Here is a 7,864-nt window from a genome sequence, read left to right as displayed (position 1 = left end):
ATCGGTCAAGAGGACGTCCCACGCTAACATACGTGGACATACTCAAGAGGGATGCAGGAGCCCAGAGCACCAACGAACTGGCCAGATGCATGGAGAATCGGGATGACTGGAGGCAACGATGGAAGGCTCGTCTGAGGAAGACCTAGAGAGATATGTGCTGCTGATAACTGTTGTGTTGGCGAGGTCTTCACAGGGGATCTGTCTCCATGACTCTGCTGACATTCAGGGCTGTTGTGGTCGTCTCTATGTGCAGGTTGTTGTGTTCATGCATGAATTATATTGTGACTTCTACTTTGAATTGATGTAAAGCATTATATGTGTGAGAACGGAAGTGATGGGTAAACAAGATGGATGAAGTTTGTCACTCCCGTCTTGTGTTTCTCTGCTTACTAACTGCTCTCCAGAAGCTTGCATTCTGCAAGTGAACAGTGCCTTGTAGTACCATCCCAAAGAGGCACAAAATCACTTTCATGGACCTTTACCTGAACTGTTTCCTGCTGGTGGAATGACCTGCCTAACTTAACCTGAGCTTCTGAGTATTTTCAAGAAACGGCTGAAGATGTCTATGAAGACATGTCTATGCATGACAAAGGACTCCAAGCAGTCTTACAAAGACTATAAACCACTGGCTTGCAGCTCAATAAAGATGAGTGCTGCTTCCGGCAAACCTCTGCAACTCTGAACATACATACAACAGCCATGTGCCGTTTAGCTAATAGCTAAGCTTACTTTACTTTCTGTCTTCTTTCTCTCATACCTTTACACACAAATACACATTTAATATTTAATAAAATGTTATAATAATGTTTAAAAATTTCAATAAATTCCAGGTCTTTAAAACAGATTACTATGATTTTAGTCCGAATAAAGTGTGCAAAAAGTAGAATAATTGCTTTTTGAATCTGATTGTAATCAATATTTTGATAATTGCTATCGTCATCATTTCAATATGGGGTAGATTCGCTAATGTTGATCCAGGACCATCATGATCATTTCAATATGGGGTAGATTCGCTAATGTTGATCCAGGACCATCATGATCATTTCAATATGGGGTAGATTCACTAATGTTGATCCAGGACCATCATGACCATTTCAATATGGGGTAGATTTGCTAATGTTGATCCAGGACAATCATTATTATTTCAATATTGGGTAGATTCACTAATGTTGATCCAGGACCATCATGACCATTTCAATATGGGGTAGATTCACTAATGTTGATCCAGGACCATCATGATCATTTCAATACAGGGTAGATTCACTAATGTTGATCCAGGACAATCATGATCATTTCAATATGGGGTAGATTCACTACTGTTGATCCAGGACCATCATGACCATTTCAATATGGGGTAGATTCGCTAATGTTGATCCAGGACAATCATGACCAATTCAATATGGGGTAGATTCGCTAATGTTGATCCAGGACCATCATGACCATTTCAATACGGGGTAGATTCACTAATGTTGATCCAGGACCATCATGATCATTTCAATATGGGGTAGATTCAGTAATGTTGATCCAGGACCATCATGACCATTTCAATATGGGGTAGATTCACTAATGTTGATCCAGGACCATCATGATCATTTCAATATGGGGTAGATTCACTAATGTTGATCCAGGACCATCAGGACCATCTCAATATGGGGTAGATTCACTAATGTTGATCCAGGACCATCATGACCATTTCAGTATGGGGTAGATTTGCTAATGTTGATCCAGGACCATCATGACCATTTCAATATGGGGTAGATTCGCTAATGTTGATCCAGGACCATCATGACCATTTCAATATGGGGTAGATTCACTAATGTTAATCCAGGACCATCATGGCCATTTCAGTATGGGGTAGATTTGCTAATGTTGATCCAGGACCATCATGACCATTTCAATATGGGGTAGATTCGCTAATGTTAATCCAGGACCATCATGACCATTTCAATATGGGGTAGATTTGCTAATGTTGATCCAGGACCATCATGACCATTTCAATACGGGGTAGATTTGCTAATGTTGATCCAGGACAATCATTATTATTTCAATATTGGGTAGATTCACTAATGTTGATCCAGGACCATCATGACCATTTCAATATGGGGTAGATTCACTAATGTTGATCCAGGACCATCATGACCATTTCAATATGGGGTAGATTCACTAATGTTGATCCAGGACCATCATGATCTTTTCAATACGGGGTAGATTCACTAATGTTGATCCAGGACCATCATGACCATTTCAATATGGGGTAGATTCACTACTGTTGATCCAGGACCATCATGACCATTTCAATATGGGGTAGATTCGCTAATGTTGATCCAGGACAATCATGATCATTTCAATATGGGGTAGATTCACTAATGTTGATCCAGGACCATCATGACCATTTCAATATGGGGTAGATTCGCTAATGTTGAACCAGGACAATCATGATCATTTCAATATGGGGTAGATTCACTAATGTTGATCCAGGACCATCATGACCATTTCAATAAGGGGTAGATTCACTAATGTTGATCCAGGACCATCATGACCATTTCAATACGGGGCAGATTCACTAATGTTGATCCAGGACAATCATGATCATTTCAATACGGGGTAGATTCAGTAATGTTGATCCAGGACCATCATGACCGTTTCAATATGGGGTAGATTCGCCAATGTTGATCCAGGACCATCATGATCATTTCAATATGGGGTAGACTCACTAATGTTGATCCAGGACCATCAGGACCTTTGCAACTACGTCAACTAACTCTCATTAGGGTATTAGTATACTGTAGTAGACTGTCAGTAGACTGTTATGTTATGGTTAGGTGTTAGGGTTCGGGTTAGTAGAATACATTGACTTGTAGTTGCCAAGTTACTTATAGTGAAGAAGAATTTCTTTTGGGGGACCATCAAAATAAAGTGTTAGCAGATATTAAGCATACAGTGTACTAATACTCTAATGACGGTTAGTTGACATGTAGTTGACATGTAGTTGCAAAGTTACTTATTGTTAGTAGAATGTCTAAAAGGTTAGAGAGAAACTAAAGCACCATGGTACAGCAGTGCTACGCATGTTATCAAGAGAGAAACCCGTAATTTAGAGCGTAAATGGAAACAAACTAATTTAGAGGTCTTTAGAATCGCGTGGAAAGACAGTGTGTCACGTTATAAAAAGGCACTAAAAGCAGCCAGGGCTGAGCATCTCCGCAAACTAATAGAAAATAACCCAAATAATCCAAGGTTTTTATTTAACACCGTGGCTAGACTAACAAATAAACAGACATCACCTGAGCAAAATATCCCGTTACAGTGTGGTAGTAATGATTTTATGAATTTCTTCACTGAGAAAATAGAAAGCATCAGAAACACAATTGTAATTGTACAATCTTTAATGGTGTCTTATGATTCAGCCTCAATTATCGCCCCTCAAGAACAACTACACCGCTTTACAACTATAGGACAGGAAGAGCTAAATAAACGTATTGCATCTAAACCAAAAACATGTTTATTAGATCCAATACCCACTAAACTACTGAAAGAAGTATTACCTGTAGTGGAAGAGCATCTTCTCAATATTATTAACTTGTCTTTATCTTTAGGTCATGTGCCAACTTGAATATTCTTGGAACTTATAAAATCTCTCATTAAGAAACCACAATTAGATCATAATAACCTAGCAAATTACAGACCCATTTCAAATCTTCCATTGACGTCTAAAATACTAGAAAAAGTTGTGTCCGCTCAATTGTGCTCTTTCTTGCAAGAAAATGATCTATGATCTATGAAAAATTTCAGTCTGGATTCAGGCCGCATCATAGCACAGAAACTGCGCTCGTTAAAATTACAAATGATTTACTTCTAGCTTCTGACCAAGGCTGTATCTCAATACTAGTTTTACTCGATCTTAGCGCTGTGTTCGACACTATAGTATTAGTATAGTATATTATTCACAAAATACTCTTAGATCGACTACAAAATTACACTGGTGGTCAGGGACAGGCATTAAACTGGTTTAGATTGTACCTATCAGACCGCTACCATTTTGTCTGTTTAAATGGGGAAAAATCGAAGATAACGTCAGTAACCTATGGAGTGCCGCAAGGATCTGTGTTAGGCCCTCTGCTATTCTCAATATATATGCTGCCACTTGGTAATATTATAAGAAAACATGGAATTAGTTTCCACTGTTATGCTGATGACACTCAATTATATATTTCTTCACGACCAGATGAAAACGCTAAATTATCTAAATTGACAAAGTGTGTTAAAGATATAAAATACTGGATGATGTGTAATTTTCTACTATTAAATTCAGATAAAACGGAGGTATTACTTATTGGTCCAAAAAACTGCCCACAAAACCTCTTGCAATACAACTTTAATTTAGAAGGATGTCCTGTTACTTTATCCACTACAGTAAAAGACCTGGGTGTTATACTAGACCGCAACTTGTCTTTCGAAAATCATATTTCACATGTTACAAGAACAGCCTTTTTCCACCTTAGAAATATTGCTAAGCTACGTAACATGCTATCTGTTTCTGATGCAGAAAAGTTAGTTCATGCATTCATGACCTCGAGACTAGATTACTGTAATGCTTTATTAGCTGGTTGTCCTGCATCCTCAATAAACAAGCTACAGTTAGTCCAAAATGCAGCTGCTAGAGTTCTTACTAGGTCAAGAAAATATGATCATATAACACCAATTCTATCATCTCTACACTGGTTACCTATTACGTTCCGTATCAATTACAAAGTATTGCTACTGACCTATAAAGCCCTAAATGGTTTAGCTCCTGGGTATTTAACGGATCTTCTATCGCCCTACAATCCATCGCTCTCTTTAAGATCACTAAATTTGAGGCTTCTGGTCCATTCCTAGGATATCTAAGTCCACTAAAGGAGGGAGGGCGTTTTCACATTTAGCTCCTAAACTCTGGAATAGTCTTCCTGATATTGTTCGAGGCTCAGACTCGCTGTCCCAGTTTAAAACTAGATTAAAGACACATCTCTTTAGCCAAGCATTCACATAATATTTACCTTTTATACTACAGTTGAATCAGATCGAATGCATTAATATTATGAACAGCAGCTATGCTAATTATTTCCCATCTGCTTTTCTGTTGTCATCTCGGGACGCTAGTCCTGAGGTAAATAGAGTTCGTCAGTTCCAGTTTGTATCCAGCCTCTCATGGAGACTTCAGATGCCCCAACACCCGTGAAGAGACGACTGTGAAGAGACGACTCGAAGCCTGTGAAGAGATGACACAATGCCAGCGATGTTATGCCCTAAATTAATACATGATTAACTAACTTTATTTTTCTATATACATTTCTGAAATGCACTTTCTGTAAAGCTGCTTTGAAACAATATGTATTGTGAAAAGCGCTATACAAATAAATTTGAATTGAATTTGAATTGAATTAAAGTGGACTATCAAAATAAAGTGTTACATAAAGGTAAAATAAGACCCTAGTGAATTTAAATTGATTTCTGCTTTACAGCCTTTAATATCATTCACTGTCGTTGCAACTTTTCCACATATAATTATGAACTTGTTTTGGCACTATAAATTGTTTTTCTTTTATTCAGGTTCTTCTATTGACTGAAATACCAATTCTTATCTGGGATAAGAAATCAGCGTTTGGATGTCTTGCTTGACGTCCTGCTTTGCAAGACAGAGACTTACTTTCAGGTGATAAAACACTTGCAATCAGCAGGAAGAATGGCAAACTGTGTTGCCATAAAGTTGGAGGAAACATTTAACAAAGCAACAAGAAACAAAAACACAAGTTCAGACTTCCAGAGACTAGAAGATGTTCTTGAAATTGTCAAAAGATCTCTATGTTAATGTGCAACAAGAAGACAGAAGTCTTTTGTCAAAAAGTCATTGTACCAATGACACTTCAAGGAAGATACAGCCACTCTTCCCATGCAATGCAAAAAAACAGAAAAAAGACTTCCAAGGTTTCCAAGAAAACCTGCATTTCTGACACAAATTCCGTAGAGACAACCCTAAAAAAGTAAGAAAATGAAAGAAAACGTGAATACAGGATTGGGTGCAGAATATCTTGTATGAAATTTTGGGATCAAATGAAGAGCTGATTTTAGTGTGGCCAAATGTTTTGTTTAACTTGATGTTAATTTCAAAATAATACTGTTTTCGGAAGAATCTGCAAAGCTGGGGCACGTTCAAGTTCAAAACGGTGCGCAACGTTTTGCTACGGTTTCCGGGTTGAACGTCATGTTTCCTGGAAACGGCATGCACCGGTGTGCAACGGGGTTTGAGATACGTTTTCTCTTGTTTGGTGGGTGTGTCAGAACTGCAGTCCAATCAGCAGCAACATGTATATAAAGCACGTGGTATTAAAGTGAACTCGCACAATTGGTTCAAGGAAAGTAATTTACAAATGTGTTCGATGCAGCTCGGTATACGCAACAACTGAGGATATTAGAAGACATGTTTGTCGTAAGTTTTATTGTAAAAATATAGGATATCAACATAATGATGTAGTTGTTTATATTTTTAGCTTCATTGCAAGTGTATGGCATTTGGTATAGAAATAAACAATGGTAATTAAGTACTTTTCCTAAAAAATGAGAAAGAAAATACAGGGTATTAAAACAGTATGAACTACAAATAAAGTCAGTATGTGAGGCTAAATAGATGTGTTTTAGTCTGAATTAGGTAAGATGTGTGCTTCCATTACAGTTTCCACAAATCCCTTCACTCGATTGGGATGTTCTCTTTTGTTCTGGGCGGCAAGTGCAGTAACTGTAACATCGGGCATATTTTGTAGTATTAAACACATATTTATACCGACTTCATCAGGCTCCGAAAATTCTTCACAAAGAACACAAAGAATGGCCTTCTCAGTTCTCTGCCATAGTTGCAACTCTTGCGTCATCAGAACAGTGTGTTCAACGCATCACTGTTTCTGTTTAAAAAACGTTGTGCAACGTTTTGTCGGGGCCTGTTTTCAATGTGATGTAATTTGTGTGCTGAAAAGAGATTTTGTCAATGTAAATTTGATATTTTAGATCTATTATTAATTATTACCGTTACAGTACCATTGCAATGTGGCTAGATAGATGGTATGTTTCTGCTTGTGTTCATAAGAAGGAATCATACGCCTACATCAAATAAAACATTTTTAATTATTCCACATATTAAAGATGTAAGAAACTTATTTTACACTGAGAATATTGATATTAAAAGAGAGGTATGCTTTACACCCGACAGCTCTGTGACTTCTTTCATATACATTTCCAGATCTTCTGCAATGAAAAATATAATATCCTCTTCTTTTATCTTTTAAACTGGAACAATTTGTGGTCCTGAATGATTTTGCGTGCTCTTTGTTAATTATTTCTGTGATAAAGTTCTCTTCTTTATCATCTGGTTTAAGAACATGCATCTTGAGTTTAATGTTTTTCTCTTATTTTTCTCCTTTCTTCATTTTCCACAGACTTTTTGATAAACTCCTCCATCATGGAACATTTCTGAAATGTATACACACAAAAATGATACTTAGTTAATTCATTTTCAATCAGCATCACCAAACACATTTACTAACTTTAAATGGGGAAACACTAACAAATAGCTGATAAGTTGAAAGATTACATTTTAAAACATTTTAAAGCTCTCCACATGAATGTAAAGGGATCGGTGATTCATTTATTCTGAATAAATGATGGTCCTGAATCAACATAAGTGCATCTAACGCATATTGAACTGATTGTGAATCTATCCCATACTGAAATGATCATGATGGTCCTGGATCAACATTAGCGAATCTACCCCATATTGAAATGATCATGATGGTCCTGGATCAACATTAGCGAATCTACCCCATATTGAAATAAT

This window comes from Squalius cephalus (assembly GCF_949319135.1).
Source record: "Squalius cephalus genome assembly, chromosome: 24".
In the NCBI taxonomy this organism is placed as follows: Eukaryota; Metazoa; Chordata; class Actinopteri; order Cypriniformes; family Leuciscidae; genus Squalius; species Squalius cephalus.
This window is presented reverse-complemented; position numbering follows the sequence as displayed.